This window comes from Peromyscus eremicus, chromosome 1, assembly GCF_949786415.1.
Source record: "Peromyscus eremicus chromosome 1, PerEre_H2_v1, whole genome shotgun sequence".
In the NCBI taxonomy this organism is placed as follows: Eukaryota; Metazoa; Chordata; class Mammalia; order Rodentia; family Cricetidae; genus Peromyscus; species Peromyscus eremicus.
The window spans coordinates 148,127,217-148,148,269 of record NC_081416.1 but is presented as its reverse complement, the minus strand read 5'-3'; the positions used below and the strand labels follow the sequence as shown (position 1 = coordinate 148,148,269).

The following is a 21,053-nucleotide window of genomic DNA, read 5'->3' as shown; positions in this document are numbered from 1 at the left end:
ACACAAGGTTGTGAGCCTCCATGTGGGTGCTGGGAATTGAACTCAGGACCTCTGGAAAAGCAGGCAGTGCTCTTAAGCACTGAGACATCTCTCTAGTGTCCTAAAACAAAATTTTAACATTTTCTGAGCCCCAGGTTCTATGTGGGCTACTAATGTCAAACTTGGATTATTACCCTGATAAATGCTACAAAGGACATCATAGTCATATTTAAAAATAGGAGGCAGCTAGTCTCATCTTAATCTCCACCGGAAAAGAACAGATACAGTTTTTGTAGAAACTTAGTATCGAGTTTAAAAAGAGCCATAGTAAGGACATACTATTCCCAGTTGCACTTGCAGCGGATAGAAGTGGGAGCTGTCATTTCAGCACCAGAGCAATCAGCCCTGGGATAAAACACTGGCTTAAGAGCAGCAGAGAATGGGTAGCATGGCCTGTCTGCCATCGCATCTTAAAACACATTCAAGTGGAGTTAAAGGGACTGAAAACTGCACTTTCTCCATCAAATCTTTCTTCTGTAGTTCCTGGAAGACTTGTCTCAAGTAGAATCTCTGTTATACAGCCGTCAAAATAGTCAGGAGACACCAGTTGGTGCAATTTCTAGGTTTTGTGAACAGTATGGCCAATCTCATGACTCCCAACCTTGTTCTGTCTACCTAGTTATTTGCAAATACATGACAAGGGTGGAAAGTCTCTAGCAACACGACAGCAATGGCCAGGAGCTATAACTAGAGAGATACAAATGGCTTTCAGTGTTTCAAAAACAGTAAATGAATAAGAAATCTTGATGGTAACTAAATATATGCTTCACTTTGTTATGGCTGATGAGGTGAGAGGCCTGATTCAAAGTATAATTAGGTATGGCAAAAGACTGGGGGAAATAGGAAAATTCTATTTCATGAACTCTATACATTTTGTTACAAGGTGGTAATTTTTTTTTCTAGCAAGAGGAAATTGGCTTTCCTTATCTGATCTCAAGATTCATAATCTTCCATCAGTTAGTGTTTTAAAAACACATTACACACTGTTTTGTAGATAGAAGTTTATTTTTTTCAAAGTCACATTATTAATGTTTAGAAGAAAATTGGTTGTGTACATTTTAGTTTAGATGGAGTTGATTAACTTTGCCACATTGTGTTGTACTAAAATTTCCCTAAACAATCTGTTCTCTGTGAATCCCAGATACATAGGTTCTCATAGATCTAAATTAAATATGCAGTGGGGACTTGGGGACTTTGGGATGTTTTTCTTGTTTAATATGTATACAAAGAAAAACTTAGTAAGTCACATTGGTAGACAAAATGACAAAGTAAATCACTATGTCTCAAGGTTCATTATGCATTTTGTGCACACAGATACTATGAACTTATTCCAGAATTTAAGAAATGTGGAGATTTTATTACCAAGTTATTTTAAACAATATTCAATTTTTAGAAGTAGACAGAGTAAGGGAAACTGCAATCATCTTGGCAAGATGCATCCAGGTAAACTTTACTGAAGAATGGAAGTGTCCTTGAGATGAAGAAATATTTTAAGACATTAATAGTGAAAACATAATTCATTTTTTCCAAAGTTGAGTTCCCACTTTTATTAAACACTCCCGAAGGTAAACAACAACTCTCTTTGGCATGAATGGACATTTTTGCTCTATTGTGATAGCCTGCATGGAGGATGGCAATGTCCACATTTTTTCTCCTAACACAGTTCATTCAGGCTCTCTCAAAGGTAGCTCCCATGTTATCTTGTGCCCAAGTCTTCTCTGTTGAGGGGACACATAACCACATCCCTAGATATGATTGAATTAGCAATTAACATTAGCACTATTCACACCCAGATACTGTCCAAACCATGTTTAGGTTAAAACAATGAAAAAAACCAATGTGAACATTCTAGCTCACTTTAGTTATGTTGGCTTTAAGACTGGCTATTTTATTTTTTTTCAGTTAGCTTTGTCGGAATTATAACAAGTTTGTTTACCAAGTTAGAAAAACTTCAATTGAGTGATTTTTATTTTTGCTTAGATGTAACAGCCAACCTTAAACTGACTCAAGCCCTGATACTGACTTTGCTGCTTCATGTTGGAGGATGAAAGACACATGGTTTCTCATCTCATGTTATTGAATACCAATACATCATGTGCATCATAAGTTTGTGTGAATAGAACAAAAAATCAAACCTTTTCAAATTCTAGTCACCAGAGTACAATCTTCCTCTGTAAACACTAACTTTATTAAGATTAAGTCATGCTGAGTTTGTAGAATAGTCAAGCCCTTATGTACTTTTAAAATATCCCTTTGCATGGTGCATACTGTCTTACTTGATCACATTTGTATTTTACTCCTTCTCTTTTGGAAAAGATGTCACTGGTGACACAGCATTCTTTTCAAAGCCTTCAGTTTTAAAAGGAAGCTGGTAGCAGTGTGTCCTGAGCACCATCAACATGTTACAGAACATTTATTTTCCTCAAAATTTAATCAATATATTTTAGAACAAATCTGTGAGAATTTATTTTGGAAATAGTTAAGACATAATCATCAAGTAGAATTCTTTTGGATGAGAGTAGGACCTCTAGAAAACATAAGAGAACAGAATTTTTATATAAGGGCTTGATATTTTCTCATAAATCATGTCAAACAAAGTTTCATAATAATAGTTGTATTGCCAGTAATTGGAATGACTTTTATCAAAACTGTTTTCCTAATAAGTATATATGAAAACATTCTATGCAATTTATAGTTATTTATTTTTTGAGCATATGAGTGTTTTGTCTGCATGTATATTTGTGCACCACATCTGTGCCTGGTTCCAGTAAAGGCCAGAAGACGGTATTGAATTCCTTGGAACTGGAGTTATAGAAGGTTATAGGGAAATTTTAGTACAACACAATGTGGCAAAGTTAATCAACTCCATCTAAACTAAAATGTACACAACCAATTTTCTTCTTAAAGTGTTCTTTGCCTCTCAGCCATCTCTCTAGCTCCTCTTATAAATTATAAACACCTTATCTCAAATTTACCTCTGTTTGGCTTATGCTTAGAATCAACCAAATGTTATTTCTACAAAACTGTGTGATTCAAGTGTAAGATAGTCCTTATTGCTTTCATGAAATGTTTTTTCTTTGGAAAAAGCAAGGATCAAATCCACCAGCTTCAGGATCAAATTGAGTCTTATTTGTTCATCTACCTCATTTTTGGATGGAGTTCAGAGGAGTTGAAAGTTGAAAGAGGGAAGACACTGATCAGTGAGACCACTAGATGTTCGCCTAATATTTCACTGTGATGGGACTCATGGAGATCCACTCAGTTCAAAGAATGAGCCTTGGGTGCTGCTCTAGGAATATAGGTCCAGGGCAGCCTTACAGCCAGTGGGGAGCTCAATAATGTGGTCATTCCAGATTGCTGTGGACTATGTCAGCACCCAGCACCTATTACAGATACACTGTCATCCCCCAGATAGAAGCCAAACCTGGATCCCTACAGCAAGGTGGTTAGCCAGACTATCCAAAATAACCAGAGAACTCCACATTCAATGAGAGACTCTGCCTCAGTAAATTGAGTGGAGAGCTCATGAGGAATATATGCAACATCAATCTCTGGTCTCTACATGCCCACATGTGCATGCGCTCACACTCATGAGAACACATATACACACAGGCATGCATATCAAACATATGCACACTCACATACACAACTTCACTAGTTTATAAAATTATTTAAATTCACAAATTGAAATTAAATGCAAGCTCTTATGTTAGTGATGGTGTTACCAAGCAGATTGACATCCAACGTACAGGCTGGCAACCCAACGATTGTCTCTATTTATATTCTATATCTTCAAATGACTTTCATACTATCAGAGGCAATCCTCATATTGGCATGGTGTTGTAAAATGTGTGGGAACTCATAATTTGCATGCACTCTTGAGTTGAGGTGTTCTGACTCTGTATCACCAGTAACTAAGGAGGCCGTGATTATTTTATCACTGCATAATTGAGGAACTGGGGACCTGGGAGGTGAAATGTATTCTGACAGGTAAAATGGAAAGTTCTGAGAAATATATATGAAATAAGAATTTAAAATGTGGGGCATATTCATAAGCACTCTTATTCCCTTCTTAATAATAATGCACTGTCAGGAAATTACCTCCCACAGGATCTCTAAGGCATATAAATTTTATCCTGCATCTTATCTCCAAAGCTTATTTTCAATAGGTCATTTTAATACAGAGTTAAAGAAGTTTAGAATTTAGTGTGGGAATTAGTCACTAAAATCTGTTCACAGTGACGTTTTGACCCCAGGATTCACACAATACTTTTGAGTATAGAGAAGATAGGATAAGGGTTGAAAGTGACACCAACAGAAGAATGTAACTGAAATAATGCTGCACTTTTTAAGCTTTTAAACAAAGGTTTATATTGTCTTTTTAAAAGTGACCATTTTCATTAAATTCTTTAGGGAATTCTGGAGAATTACACAGATAATAGACATGGCCTAGCAACCCCAAGTAACCAGTCCTGTGTGCTACACACCTACAAGAGAACACTGTGGAAAATATTACAGTTGAGGTTAGAGAAAAATACATTTGAAAATAAACCAAAAAATGAAGATATTGTGGCTGTGCTTTTTAATATGGCATATTCAGCAAGTATCATTGGAAACTTGCTACCTGTATACAGTATTACAGAATAGAAATGAACATACACCTATCCACTCATACAGACACAAAGGAGTGGAGATTAAAAGTCTAATAAAATAATTGGTTTAATAAACTTTGATAAAGTAATTATATTTAAAAACCTGGACAGGTGCAAAGCTACACAGAGATACCCTGTCTCAAAAAAAAAAAAAACAACCTGGATACATCATAGTACAATTGGGTTAAACTACATTAGTCATAAAATAGATGCCAATGGTACAGTTTACCAACCGGAAGAATAAACTTTCTCCTTAGCTTATAAATCACAGTTCAATGTATGTATCCACATGTCAAAGGTAAAATGAGATCATGTTGGACAAACTGTGAAAGACAGGTACAGTGTATGAACAAGAGAAGCACTAGAGGGACCGTGGCAGAAAGTGAAGTAGAAACTGCCCTAAACAGTAAACCAGCTGAGCATATGTTATCATCATGTAGAACTTTACATCGCAGTAAGAGAGAAAATCCCTTGTTCTTGTTGATCCAGGCAACACTCATAGGAACAACACACAGAAGTGTCTGGTGAAATATTTAAATACTGGTTATTGCAATGAGGTAGATAGATTAATAGAAAGCATAAAAACTTGGAACTAGAAAATTAATTCAGTGGTTGTAGAGGACCACCCCTGTCCAGTTCCCAGTACTGGGAACTCACAACTTTCTGTAACTCCAGTTCTTGGGGAGTAACACCCTGTTCCTGACTCCTCAGGCACTGTGTGCACATGCACATACCCACACACAGACACTGAGACAGAAGGTAAACAGACAGACAGACAGACAGACACACACACACACACAAATCTAAAGATTTATTAAAACTTATTAAAAAATGTGAAATGACACCTGAGAAATCCAAACTAATAAATAATAACATCATAAGTAATAAGATATCTCTTGTTATATTGCTTCTTTATCTGGATTTTTCTAAAATGGATTTTAATGATTTATGGAGCCCTCAGTTTCTCCTTCTGTTTGATTTTGTGGGACTTGTGCTCAGGTTTCTTGTAAATCTACCATCCTTTGTGATGCCCTGAAATAATTTTCATTGTAAAGGCAATGAATGATCTAATCCAATTGGATACAGAAGTAGAAATGCTGCTATTTGTCTTCATATCAAGTATTATTTCTTGCCAGAAAGTCTGGCCAATACCAGAGCCCATGTAACTTTCACTAGATATATGCTTTTGTCAATGGAAGCAACCTGTCTAATATCTCACCTCTTTTGTCGTTGTTTACTACTGAATTTCTCAAGTCTGCTGGTGTTTAAGTATATTTGAAGTCATTCTATAACTATGCAGAACTCTTCATAGTTTTCCTATAATAGGAGAACAAACTCTGGGGAGTTGGTTTCTTTTAAAACAGCAGTCAGTCTTTACAGGATACAGATTAAAGTCCATTTTCATCAGACAAAAATGAAGAGCACACATTGTTCCTACTGTACTTCACTGATAGTTAAGCTCAGAATGGATTCTAAATACTTCTGCTGAAAGCCCCTTTTCCTCTCTCTCCTGTAGACATAGACACACAGACACAGACCGACAGACAGACAGACAGACATGGGGCAGGGAGAGATATTAACTTTTTACTCATAATAATTGGATTTCATCATTCACCAGGTAATAACTACAACATTTTCTAAGACATTTTGCTTACGCTTTCTCTGTCAAAACAGAATGACATCCAGACAAAATTGCCTGCACACCATTGTGGGTAAAGAGACTGTACTCCAATGGACACTCATTAGAACAAGTTCAGCCATCATGTCTGTGTAGAGGTAACGGTCTTATTAAATAAGAAACACAGAGCCAAACACAGAGTTAAAAGCCCAAGAGGTCAGAGCAGTAGCTAAGAGCTGAGACTTAAAACCACCTTCTTACCCTTCACTGCTGCTGCCGTCCTTCCTTTGAGAAAAAGACCTACTTCCTGTGTATCTGTCTTTTTATTGACTTTCTGTTCTGCCTTCTCATTGGTTGTAAACCCAACCACATGACCTCCTCGTCACTGCCTGTCTATACAGACCTGAAGGTCTTCTATGGTTGGTATTGAGATTAAAGGCGTATGTCTCCATGCTGGTGGTGTCCTTGAACACCCAGAGATCTGCCTGTCATGTAATCGGGATTAAGGGTGTGTGCTACCACTGCCAGACTTCTGCTATGGCTTGCTATTAGCTCTGACCCACAGGTAACTTTATTTATTAACATACAAATAAAATCACATTTCAGCACAAATAAAATATCACCATATGTCTGTCTGGAAAAGATCCCTATGTAGGCAATATCATTTGATGCATCTTTAAAGCTCAATGCACACTATGCCAAAGTTGACAGCATTCATTAAAACACAGCTTTGAAGATATTTTCTTCCTGTTTTTAAAATGAACAATTGCATTTTGACACGATCTATTGCTTATAGTGGTTATCATAAATATATGACTAAAAAAATAACTTTCAAATCTCAACTGTAGATATGTCTCACAGGCATTACCAATAGCTAAGTTGACAGTTATTCTGTTAAAATTTAACACTAAGAGTTTTATGGCATCATGCATTGTCGGCATACACTGCTGTCAAACAGAGTAACCTAATTCTGGAGTAAACTCCTAGGGTTAGCGAAGAGGAATGCTACTTGTTGATGGTGGATGGACACACAGTATGTTCAGGCCATGCCAGCACAGTCCAGTGCATTCCCCAGGAGCTCTTTGTTTATCTGTCAAGCACTCACCAGGGACATTGCAGAACAGTAACAATTTTCTAGAATGACCCTTAATGAATTCTGGCAGATGTTTGTTTTTAATTAAATGCCATCACACTCTGGGTAGCAGATGCCCAGATGTCTTTAGGGATTACATGGGACAGGAATGCATTTTGAAATTATTCTGTTACTTTTATTACAGGTGATGTTGCTTCCCTCAGAGCACAGCATGCTCTGTTGATGCCGCTACATCTGACCTCAGCATTCTCAACAGCTGTCAACACTTATATCCTGTTTTAAAAATGGAAACAGATTCTGAAAACTTAAATGATCTGGAACAGCAGCCACTCTTGAGCTACTATGCTTTTTATTAAATTAATGAAAGGGATCAATTAAACAGAATGCAGAGAAGAGATCCTTGCACTTTTAGTGACTATTGGATTGAGTTCTATTTTACAATATCATCTAATTTCAACTCCCTTGAAACAAGAAGATTGAGAGCTCAGTTAGCCCTTGTCCAAGTTCTTGAAAAGCTGAAGGCACAGCCAGACTGAACCAGGTAGTCCCAGGGATCCTTCCTGTTTCCTTTTGAAGGCTCATCTCTACCACCAGGAATCACTTGTGGCTTTATTAACAGAGGACTCTGAAGGTAAATTAAAAATCAGATACCTGTGTTTATGATGATAAGGAGAGTTAGAGATAATTGAAATTACAAATAAGTAAGTGTTTTACACTGTTTAATCTACAAAGGCAGCTTGCTTTGCGCATTCTAAGGACAAGTATGATACCTCTACCATAGTGCATCACAGTCTCCATCCTGAGACTAGAACAGGGTCTTCTTTCCACATCAGGTTTGAAGACCTGAATCTCTCAACCTATTTTTCCAAACGACAAGTGATTAGATAGACACATACCTCTGTGTCTATAAAATTAGAATCTAGACACAGGGTGTCCTCGTTTTGTTTCAGAAGCAGATTGGGGGAAGAAATGTGTTTATCTGGCTTACAAGTCCTGATCACAGTCTATCATCAAGAGAAATCAAGGCAGGAATTCAGCAGGAGCTGAGGCAGTTGCCATAATGGAGCACTGCTTCCTGGCTTGCTCTCCAAGACTTTCTCAGCTTGCTGTTATATAGCACCTGGCACCACCTGTCTGGGGGTAGTACCACCCACAGTAGGCTAGCTCCTTCCACATTGGTTTTTAATCAAGAATATGCTGAGTAGACATGCCCAAGGCACAATCTGATGGAAGTAATTCCTTAATTGAGATTTTTTTGTCAGGTATATCTAGGTTCTGGTCAAGCTGACAAAGACTAACCAGTACACAGAATTTCTGTTATGGCAGTTCATATAAATCTCCTATAAACTCTGGAGAAGGCTTCCATTCAATGTTGCAGGACTGTAAGCACTGCTATTCTTCACGCCCTTATTGAGAGGGCCCACCAGTAAAGTGAGAGACATGGGGGCTGTCATGGAACCAGCCTTCTCAATGCTCTCTCTGCACCAGCCCAACAATAAAGTCTAAGTTTGGGATTTGAACAACTTTACACTTTTCGTTTCAACCCACCCATCATTAAAGACGTAGATTGTCCTTTTACTTCTATCACATAAGTTACTAAGAAAAAAAATGATGGAGAAACATGGAAACTTAGACACAGTCTCTTACTCTGCAATCATTCAAAATCTGACCTGCAGATTAGTAATCTTCCACAAGTCAGAAAACAGATATTTATTCCTAGGCATAAGTTAGATACACCATTTTCAAATATAATGTCAAATACAACACCAGCAAAATATGAAAAGTTAAACCACTTCCAACATTTTGTGGGAAAATATGAATTAGCTAAACTTTCTGTGCTGTTATTATTTACAAGAAATGGAGTAAAATGTTAGGATTTTGTAAAGTAATTTTTTCCATATACAACTAAGAAAAAAATAAACTGAGCTGATAAAAATGGAAACTTAATTTTGGTTCTTATTTCTACCTCTGCAAATTACAAAGCTACAACTCTATAATAAAATGTCAGGTGCATCTTTCAGTCAGTCTAAGCTCATGTTATTGACGGTGCACTTCTTTCCACGTGCACTTTCATTTTAACTACCACAGAAAATGAAATGGGAAAAATATCCCAATGAAAATCACGCAGACTGCCAGTCCCAGTCACCTTTGCATAAACCTACAGGAAATGTATGTTCATACCCTAAAACACGTGAAATGTGGTGTTTTAAATTTTAGCAGCAATCTTGTTGAATTTTACATATTCTATAGGTGTCAGAGATACCTGATGTACTTTTACCAAATTAACGCACAAAGAAATGTGAAATTCTGGTTTTAAGTCCATAGAAATCACCTGTTCAGCTTGAACAGAGGTGAAGGTGGGAAGTGAGAATGTTTTCCGTCTCTGACCTTGTGTGCAATGTGGATGGTTGTCTCACATCTCTGAACATGGCTGTTCATCAACAGGGCAGATGAAGAAATGCTCCATTTTATGGCAGTGGCTCCAGGGAGTGCTTAGAGAGAAAATATATACACACTTATAAGCAAATATATTTACATGAAAAAAATATAGCAGATAGCCTGGGCCACTAGCACCCTCTTTTGTGTCCTGACATTGGTAACTACATCTTATTCTTTGAGGACATCAATGTCTAATGACAAAACCCAAATAAATTTGAAATTTTTAAAAAAACACCTTCTTCATGGTATAAAATGACTAGAAACTTTGAAATAAAATCTAATGTCAGTTTACCAATAAAAATAATAGATTTTTTTCTACTATTTCTGTCCCTCTAGAAAAAAGGAAAAAGCAAATCAAAGATTTGTGCAACCAACAGTTTCTGTCACAGAATTTCATCTGCATCAGGCAGCTCAAGAGTGAAAGATATTAAAATAGCCCGAAGTGCTGACACGTATTTTAATTGGGTTCTGTGCGATCATTTGACATATGATTCTCAAGTATAAACCTAAGCAAACTGAGGTTTCCATTTGCATCTCTTACCTTTTTATATAGGGCAGTTGCAGAGTTAAAAACTTACTGCAGAAAGGAATTCATCTGTCCTTATTTGCAAGGCACAGTATCTTCCTAATGTAAACCATTCTAGAAATGTAACTTGTTATAAAATAACAAGAAATTATGAAAGTAAAATTAGACAGGTCATTAAGAGCTGCATGTCATTCTAAGGATGTACAATGCTGAATAATGCATTATTTGTTTAGCATATCTACACTCCCTAAGAACCAAGCAAATCGTTTTTTATTACTGAAATTTTCTTTAAATTTGAAAGAGAACTATATATTTAGTTTTCATCTGTGGGACTTCAAAACTCTAGATTTGAAATAATTAACGTTAAACTCTATCTAATTAAATCAACTGAGGAGGTTCAGCGATGCTCTACTGTATACTTAGATTAAGCGACTGTCTAATTTAATTAAATAGAATGCATCTATCCCAGATACTTTCTCAGCCAACTTGTTTGATACACCATCTTGTATGGAAGGAAAACAAATCTCCCTTGGATAGGCACCAGCAAAGCATTATGGTCTTGCTTTAACTAGCTGATCTAAAAGTCCATAGCACCAACCATAAGTTGTGCCAGACTGTAACAAAGCCTGATGCAAGTTTCCTCTCATTGAGCTGACCACCCTTGCACAGCTAGATAGAAGGGCTGTATGAATTGTGCTTCTGCACATTAAGAAGTATTCAAGCATTAACATCAGCAGACATGTTACTTCTTACATCATACAAATAGAATAAGATTGAAAGGAATTGGCCTGTCGTGATCTCTTTAACTACTGTATATATATATACAAAAAGTCTTATACAAATATGTGAAAATATTTATTTATTTATTAGATCACTGATAGTTTCCTGATTATTATCAAATATCCTGGAAGACAAATGCCACTTGCTTCAGGTCATTTCTGAGAATGTTTAGTACGAACAGAGTAAATGTCAACTTGTAGCTATAATTTAGAATCTGTTAAGATATACAGAGTTGCTGACTAAAAGAAAAGTGCTGGCAGCTAGAGAGAGGGCACAGCAGTTAGGAGCTGTTGTTGCTTTTTCAGAGGTCTAGGGTTCAATTCCCGGCACCTTTGTAGCACAGCTCACAACCATCTGCAACTCCAGCTCTCTTCTAGCCTCTATGGGCACTGCTCTCTCTCTCTCTCTCTCTCTCTCTCTCTCTCTCTCTCTCTCTCTCTCTCTCACACACACACACACACACACACACATACATACATACATACTTGCATACACACACTCACGCACAACATTCACATAAATAAATACTAAAGTAATTTTTTAAAGAAAAAAATTGTACTTTAATGCTAGAGATGAGTAAAGAGGATGGCAGGGATGTAAATTTTAACACATTTGAAATACCCATCGTTGTTTAATGGCATCTTTTAAAAGTGAAACATTAATAAGTATTTTCTTCATTTTTGAGGAAATCACTGTATGTTGATTTTCTAGCTGCCATACCCCTAAGAGACAAGTAATTTTCCTTTGAGTCTGTTGTCTTTAGTTGGCATATAGTCAGCTAACTTAATTACAGGTGGTTACTACTTGATCTTTATCATATTTAATAATATATCATGAATTTTATATTAAAAAGCTAGAAGGGATCAACACCCATCATTATATATATTTTCAGGAATAGGTGATAGTTATGCAAAGTGATCAAATGATGAATTTGTATTTGGAAAATTTATTTAATTTACAAAATTAAACTTTTTCTTGGGTTATTGCACAGAAATCTGTTTCCGTGTTCCCAACTTACAAGGCAGGAAGGAATAAGTCAGAATCATGGTCTTAGATGTTATTCCAGACCCCAAATACACCTTCTGCTACACCAGTGTTGTGTATTTCACCTATTTTTGACATTCCATGATATTTTCTAGCAGTTATACTGAAGTTCAGTCAAGTAGAGTAGGCGAGCATGACAAGTCAGAACATTCATCAAGTTTCCACTAGTATGGTAAACTAAAATGGAGGGGCTCCTCATCTGCTCTTACGACTGAGCACATGGATAAAGCCTTCTCTATAATCATCCTGTCTGTGGGTAGACATGTTTGACGTCCATCAGCCTCACAGAAGGTTCACTTTCTGTGTCACTTTCTGTGGGCTCTGTTGCTGTCTAAGCTTTTCATGTGACCAAGGCTAGACAAATAGCAATGCTGTGAGTTTATGATCTATAAACTTAGGTTTAAACCCAAACTCTTGTCTTCTTTATGTGTATTCCATATAGGTTTCAGTGGCCTCAAAAGCTATCCTCCCATTTATATAATTATACAGTTGATTTGTCTATGCTAGTGAGCTGTTCAAAAAGTGTTGTATTTTTTAGCCCCTGTTTGTGAACAAGCTTGCTTAGGTTTTAGATTCCTAGCTATTGATGCTCTATGAGAAGTGTGGGAAAGGGATTTGAGAATGTATATTAATATTGGAAAGTAACTCTGGAGGCAAAACTCCTGGGATCTAGCTTTTTCTTCTGTTCTGCAAAGGGAAGGGAACTAGAAGCTGTAATCACAGTGACTATTAAGGAATGTTTACAGAGCACCTCTCAATAGATTCATAGAAACATCAAAGTCCAAAATCCTTGTTTCACCAGGATGTCACTCTCTGAACCCTTAAATTCTTTCTTCCAAATTTTACTTCATGGGTTGAAAACAGAATCACTATTTTAATTATGATGTGTTTGGCTTATTCTTTTCAATGGACACCATTAATAATTAATAATAACACACTAAGTTAACCCTAGTGGACACAATATTGAATACAATCAGTAGGTGATCTGAAAATTAAGAAAAATAATCTCCATCCACAGAAATGAAGCTAGAAATGCTGAGATTTCCTGCTAGAGAGCATGCATACAACTAGGAAAATGTAAAACTGATGTTACTTCACAACAGGATGACTTCAGTATCCAAATTCTTTCCCAGTGCCTGCTGCAAACTCAAGGTCATTAGCTTTGTAGAATAAAGAAGATGAGCCACTCTGTAGGAGTCATGGAGTCCCACTTGGTCCATGGCTGCACCTTCCCTTCACAGCATCCCAAAGAGAAGAGGGTTCCAAAAAAAACAAGAATTATTTGAATTGAATTAGATTTTCACCCAGCTTGCACAATGCTGGGCTATTTGGTGCTTTTCCAGCACCGAATCACATGTAAATAGTTTACATGCAGAATTGTAGAAATAGAATGGATGACTCTGTGTAGGAAATATTGAACACCTATATCTGACCTTGCACGTGTGCTCTGTAAGCACGCCAGGAAACTCATGAGTCTGCCTGGTAAGATGCTCATTTTATCACCTATTCCTAAAGGTACACATTATAAGATGATTTTCATAGAGATGAGAGGAGTGAACAAGAGAAATTGCTATTGTATCATGGAATCAAAAAGAAAAGCAAGCAAGATAGCAACAGGTTCTGTTCAAAGTCATAAAAACTGTCACACAGAAAGGTGACATGCAGGAGTTGCTTGTGTGAATGGTTGGATTGACACTGTCAGGTTCAAGTCCAGGCTTGTCACTTCGTTTACACAGAGGGAATTAATTTCTGTTTCATTTTCTGAAGATCAGACTGCTGAGTTTACATAATAGTCCATGGTAATTCTCCATTGAAAATCCAAAGAGAAACAGTAACACACACACACACACACACACACACACACACACACACACACACACAGAGGAAAAAGATCAGTTTGGGTGGGTTGTCAGCAAGTGTCTGAATTCATAATATTATGGTATGGACTACTGCTGTGGGATGTTCTGTATGTCAAATGTGTTGCTCTGATTGGTTAATAAATAAAACACTGATTGGCCAGTAGCCAGGCAGGAAGTATAGGTGGGACAAGCAGAGAAGAGAATTCTGGGAGGTGGAAGGCTGAGGCAGAGAGACACTGCCAGCTGCCGCCATGACAAGCGAGATGTAAGGTACCAGTAAGCCACGAGGCAACTTATAGACTAATAGACATGGGTTAATTTAAGATAGAAAACTAGATAACAAGAAGCCTGCTGCAGCCATACAGTTTGTAAGCAATATAAGTCTCTGTGTGTTTACTTGGTTGGGTCTGATCAGCTGTGGGACTGGCAGGTGAGAGAGATTTGTCCTGACTGTGGGCCAGGCAGGACTGGAGGAAAACTCTAGCAACAGACTACATAGGTAGAAAAGGAGTCTGCAGGTGGATTCCAGATGAGCAAGGACAGAGGCTATGCATGCATAGTCAATTTAAAACAGAGAGGGTCTACGGTGTGTGGACAATATGCAGAAAGAAATTTTCACAAGTTCACATAAAGAGCCAATTTCAGCACAGTTTATTATACATTATGGTAGGATCATAGCATAAACATTGATTAACTCGAAAGCTTTACATATTGAATGTAGCATACCACAGAGAGAGAAGCCAGGAGCAGAGACAGAGAGAAGACATGAGTTGAAACGGTCTTGTTTATTACTGGACACTTTGCCAAGCTCCAGCAGAGGTTGGCAAGCCTGGCAAGAGTCCAGTGGTTTTGCTGAGCTGAGAACAAAGAACAAGTTTCTGTGAAAGTCAAGGAGACAAGAGGTTTCAGTGACAATATCACACAGAAGGGAGCAGCAGGGGATGAAATACAGAGGCCACTGTGGCTCTCCCTATTCACAGAGCTGAGGAATGATGTGGGCGTTAGTGGAGAAAGCTGCCTAAGCCCAAGAAAGAGATCCTGGTGAACCCTGTCACCATTTAAGTAAACGTATCAATGCATGAGTGACTTTGGGTCACCTGCTGAGAAAAAGACTCACAATTCATAAACCCTTACACGGAGGTTTCCAGAGGCCACTGATCAGTGGGGTGGAAAAATTAGTCTTAAACTAGGGGTTCCCTTTATCACATTTAAATGTCAGCCTCCAAGAGATGAAACTATCAACTGAAAAATAACTGTTGTTTTTATCAAATATTCAAGAACATTTAGAGAGAGAAAAATTTCAGCATCAAAGAACATAAAATTTATGGTTGCTTTCGGCAGACAATCACTGTCTGCTTGCAAAGAAACAAGGAGAGAAAGATTTAATAAACAGAAACAAACTGAGAAAAGGGACAGATGGATGATAGATTTAATTAATGATGTCACATATTGTTATTACTAAACACGGAGATACATTTGTCCAGTGTATTGTTTAAGAAGGCCGATTAGAACCTGGGCATGTTGATTAAAGAATACAGAAAATACCTCAAATAGTCTAACTCAAACTTCTAGAGATGGAAAAACTAGCATTATCTGAAATAGAAAAGAAGATGAGATGGACAAAGTGTCAGCTTTTCTTTAGAAGAGGGAATCATGGGAGGTCTTCCAAGATCTAACAAGGTAACTGATTGAATTTGCTGGAAGCCTGGGACACAAAGGTCTCCATACTCACAGAGCCCTCAGCCTAGGTACACCGCCACATTTTTCCTTTGACTAGTCCATTATAAGATTAATTTTTAATTTGTATGTATATACATGGGTATAGATAACTCTGTTAGGTGAACAAGGAGGTCAGAAGAGATTGTTTGGACCCCTGGAGCAGGAGGTACTACTGTTGTAACACACCAGACATGGGTGATGGGAACCAAATTCAAATTCTCTGGAAGAGCAGTTCATGTTCTTAATCACTGAGCCATTGCTCCACCCCCTTTTCTTAACATGATAAAATAAATAAATTTTAATCATTATTTAACACTTTTCTTCAGTTAAAATATGTACTCATTTTCAAGTTCTTTGGTGTAAATACAAATTTTTGTTTTCTGCAAAGGCACATATACAAACATACAATTTGAGGTTATTATATTTAAGTAGTATTGTGGTTATCATATACCTAAAAATAATTTGACTGAATATTAAGTGATTGGAATCATGACTTTAAATCAATTATATCAGCTTTAATTCATTTGGAGTTAATTGCATTTATGTAGTAAAATTTCATTATTCAATGCATTACAGTAAAATATTATTTACCACTAAAAATAAACCATATTTTCACTTAAATAGGGCTTTTCCATAAATTAGCACTCCTTTTTTTATTTTCTAACCCATCAAGTCCAATTTGTACTGCCCATATATTCTTGGCTGTGTGGACTTCCTTCCACTGGAGCAGACAACCCACCAGACACTGCAATTGTGAAGAAAACTGACTCCCTCTTTCAGCAGGTATCAGTTGCCAATAATTCCCCAGCCAGAGGTGGGGCATATTGTAAGAGCCAAAGGCCTTGTATGGCTACAAGTAAACAGTGTTTTCTGGACACATCATGGAAGTTGCACATATTTACTCACAATGATTTTAAAAGCATGCACCAGACCTGTGCAAGCTCATGCCAAACAAAACCACACCATGGAAGGGGGTTAAACTCAAAATAGTATTTCCTAATATTTCATTATAGAACTATTTCATGAAAAATCAAACTTTTTTTGCAATTTTTCCCTCTTTAGTCAGAAAGATTGACACATACAATTGCATATTTAATATAATCAGAAATAATTTTAACTTTGATTCTGTCTCCAGGAAATTAAGGAAACATACATTCCAAATTAAAATAATCATGCATATCAAAAAGTTTTGCGTTATTGGAACATTGGTTCCACTTTTTCCTTTGTATGTTGTAGTGAAAGCTTGTGTTCAAATGAAATTAATATCTTGGAAAAATTAATATTTTCAATACTATAAAATAGAAGTGGGATAGAAAGATGGCTCAGCAGTAAATATAACTTACAGCTCTCTAAGTGGACCTTAGGTTTTGATTGTCAAAACACAAATTCCAGGTTCAGGGAATCTGACACCCTCTTCTGGCCTCATGACATACACAAATACATACTATCCATAAGAACAAATGTTTTAACAAATGATAGGAGTGATTTTTCATATGCTTTCTGATCTCTGATCTTTTCCAAGGTTATTCAGGTTGCCATCATCTCCCAAACTCACCAAACACAGGAGCTGTGTGTTTGTTATCATGAGTCATTCCCACAATATGACACCAAGAAGTATAGCTTGAGGTGTAGTTTCCTCCAGTCACGCCCAGCCGTGAAGTCAGGAAAAATATCTCCTACCTGTGCCCCCATCCACCAAAACCCCATCCCAGCATGGGTAACACATGAAAGTTGCATCCCTGGAGCTCCCCATACAACACTGAGGCAGGTCAACAGGTGAGAGTCTTTCTTTATCTAGAGTCCTTACCTTGGGAATGGAGTATATTAGTCTTGAAAGTTCCAAGATTTTCTGAGACTTGTGTGTGGCTGGAGGTTTCTCTGGTCCTGCCCGGCTCCATAGTCAGGACAAATCTCTCCCACCTGCATTCCACAGCTGCTTGGTCCCAAATAAACACACAGAAGCTTATATTACTTAAAAACTGTATGGCCTATGGATCAGGCTTCTTGTTAGCTAGCTATTATAACTTAACTCGACCCATTTATATTAATCTATATGTTGCCACAAGGCCATGGCTTTACAGGTCTGCTGGCATGATAATCCTTGGGTGGCAGGCTGGCATTTCTTCTGCCTCTGCCTTTCTTCTTCCTGTCTCTTTCTTGGATTTCCCCCCTGGCTATAACCTGCCTCACCATAGACCAGAGCAGCTCCTTTATTTAACCAATCATAGCAACACATATTCACAGCTTACAGAAAGACATCCCATAGCACTTTCTCTTTTCTGTCTAATCAAAAAGGAAGGTTTTAACTTTAACATAGTAAAGTTATATATAATGAAACAGTTGTCAAGCAAGAATTACAGTTGCAATATGTAGTATATTTATATTTGGTAAAATTAAAGAAAATATCATATATCCTATTTTTGTGAGTCTAAAGTTTTATATCTTACTTATCTTTTATTATAACTAAGGAAAATTATAACTATAACTATCTAGTCTTCAACTACATCAAAGACTACAGAAGGAAATAATATTACCTAAGCAAACAGGAAATGCATTGTAAGTAACTTCCAAAATTCTGGAAATGACAGAGACAGGTGCCTGCCTGGACAGTCATCCAAAGTTCCTCTGCAACCTTGGGGCATCCATCTTCAGTCTATAGGTCTAGAGTTTCTAAGTTTCTTCTCCCTGTGTTCTGCAGAATATCTGGCAGTTTCCTCTGTGAAGCAGGAACATAAAGGACCATCTCACCTTGTTTTGGCAAAATTTAATGGCCATTTTTCCATCGGCCCTATATGTTCATTCGATACATTTTGTCAAGTAGTCCAGACAAGAGCAGTTTTTTTGCCTAGCAGGTCATTTGGTTCCAAGAAGAAGATAAACTCCATATGGAGTATCTTTGATGCCCATCTTCCTCTTTGAAGTAAATCAGTGCTGCCAGGAGCAGATGTGTCTCATTGTCCAGAAAGTCTAAGTTTCTAAAATGTTTTAAATGCCATATCTTGTAGGTCTTTGAAGTGTTTGAAGATTAACTACCTAATTGAAATATATCTATGTATACCTAGAAAACTTAACTATCATGACTATAATTTTGACTATCATAGAAGACTAATGATTAATCTGTATTTCTTAATTATACATTACAATTTTAAATGAGTTGCACAAGCAAAATACAGTACAACAAATTAACTTTAAATTTGTATCAATAAACTAAAATCTATAGCAATTTAAAACATTTTACACACAAGTTGTTGCTCTTTATCCTATCATATCTATAATATCCCCCTTTCTTCTTTAGAAACCTATATATAGGTTTAACTCAGCAGCCTTTACAATCAAATGTCCTTCTGCAGTTAAAAATCCCACAGACGATATAATCCAGACTCTTTGTTTGATTTCCATCTATACATGGCTTACTATTTATATTATTTTCTTTTGCTTTAAAGATTTTATTTTTTAAAATGATCTATTTCTTTATATTACTGCATGTACTCTTTTTCCTCTCTCTTCCAAGCCTATGTACATTTTTACATACACTGTAAACCGTTTAGAGTTTTATTCCATCTGAACCTGTCTTATTATGAATCTATAATCCTTCTCTGATCAGAGAGAAATTGTAAAACTGCATGGCTAGAACCAATATAGCAGCCTTGGCTGCTGACTATGCCCACCTCAGCTTCCCAACATGGCAGAGGTATGCCTACTGCCAACTCCGGGAAGTAATATGTCTATGTCTCCAAGAAGCAATGTGGGGCCAAATGTAGCCAGAAAGTTCTTCCAGTCCCGCTTGGCCCATGATCCCACAGTTGCTTATAAAATAATCATCCAAAGGCTTAATATTAAATACCAGTTGCATGGCCTATGGGTCAGGCTTCTTGCTAGCTAGCTATTAGAGCTTAACTCAAATCATTTCTGTTAATCTATATGTTGCTACATGGCCGTGGCTTTACAGGTCTGCAGGCATGTTGATCCTTGGGTGGCAGGCTGGCATCTCTTTCACCTGTGCCTTTCTTCTTCCTGTCTCTTTCTTGGATTTCCTCCCTGGCTATAACCTGACTCACCATAGGCCAGAGCAGCTTCTTTATTAACCAGTCATAGCAACATATATTCATAGCATACAGAAAGACATCCCACAGCAAAGAAACTGAATTTTCTTCACAATTTGTGTGGTTTGAATGGGAATGTCCCCCATAGGATTAGGTATTTGTATACTTGTTCCATAGTTGACGGTACTGTTTAGGGAGGGTTAAGAGTGGTAGCATTGCTGGAGGAAGTACCTCACTAGAGGCAAGCTTTGAGGTTCTAAAACCCATGCACCTTTCCCAATTTGCTCTCTCTTCTTCCTGTTTGAGGTTCAAGATATAAGCTCTTAGCTTGCAGTTGCAGTCACCATTTTTCTATGATGCTGTCATGGACTCATTTCCCTCTGGAACAAGAGGCCCAAATAAACTCTTTCTTTTATAAGTTGCCTTTGTCTTGGTGTTTTATCACAGCAACAGAAAAGTAGTTGGTATAATTGTATTTGTGTAACCCATGGAAGCGTACCCACATGCTGCATGCTCATAGTCAAGGAATGGTCTTAGATTTCCATAGATAAACAACTGATTTGGGAAGCAGTCTTGGTCATGTCTTAGAAATACTCCAAAAATGATTCCCTGGCATACATTAAATCATCAAGTCTCAAGAAAACAATCTTTAGTATTGAGAACAGTCAATACAGTCAATTCTAGTCAGAGCTCAGGGCAAAGTCTGAAGCAACCTTTACTGTTGAGTTTTCTCAACTAATGGAAAGAAAATGTTCCAAAGTTGCAATACCAATAACTCCTTAGATTTATTTGAGGATATATAGAAAGACAATCAGTGGCCCATGTAGTAATATACACTTGAAAATTGTCCTGTAAAGAGTAAAGAGCTTTTTGATTCCTGCAGAATATAGAATGGAAATTACTGTCTGTACTGGGAGACCATTTCAACATGCTAGTTTATAATTCTACAGAAGTCTCAAAGAAGTTTGGTGAATATCACTCCACCTGAGAAAATGTTGAATCATAAACAGAAAAGATTAAAAAATTGTTAGAAATCTGGAGACTAGGAACATGATTTGACATCTTCTACATTATTATGTCGTAATTTAATAGTATTTGCGAAATTATATGTATTCAGCAAAAGTAATCTTTGTCTGACATCTTTATTGATATAAAATAAGCCTATGTGTTTAATATATATATATATATATATGTGTGTGTGTGTGTGTGTGTGTGTGTGTGTGTGTGTGTGTGGTGTGTGT

At 37.1% G+C, this 21,053-nt stretch overlaps 1 long non-coding RNA gene across 1 annotated transcript in view; it reads left to right on the top strand.

Moving 5' to 3' along the window:
- Positions 1–9,344, top strand: part of LOC131919749 (uncharacterized) — a 43,516-nt gene extending 34,172 nt beyond the window's left edge. The window contains exon 3 of the long non-coding RNA XR_009381409.1: positions 7,587–9,344. This is a non-coding gene — a long non-coding RNA (uncharacterized LOC131919749). The remainder of the gene's footprint in view (positions 1–7,586) is intronic.
- The last annotated feature ends 11,709 nt before the right edge of the window (positions 9,345–21,053 follow it).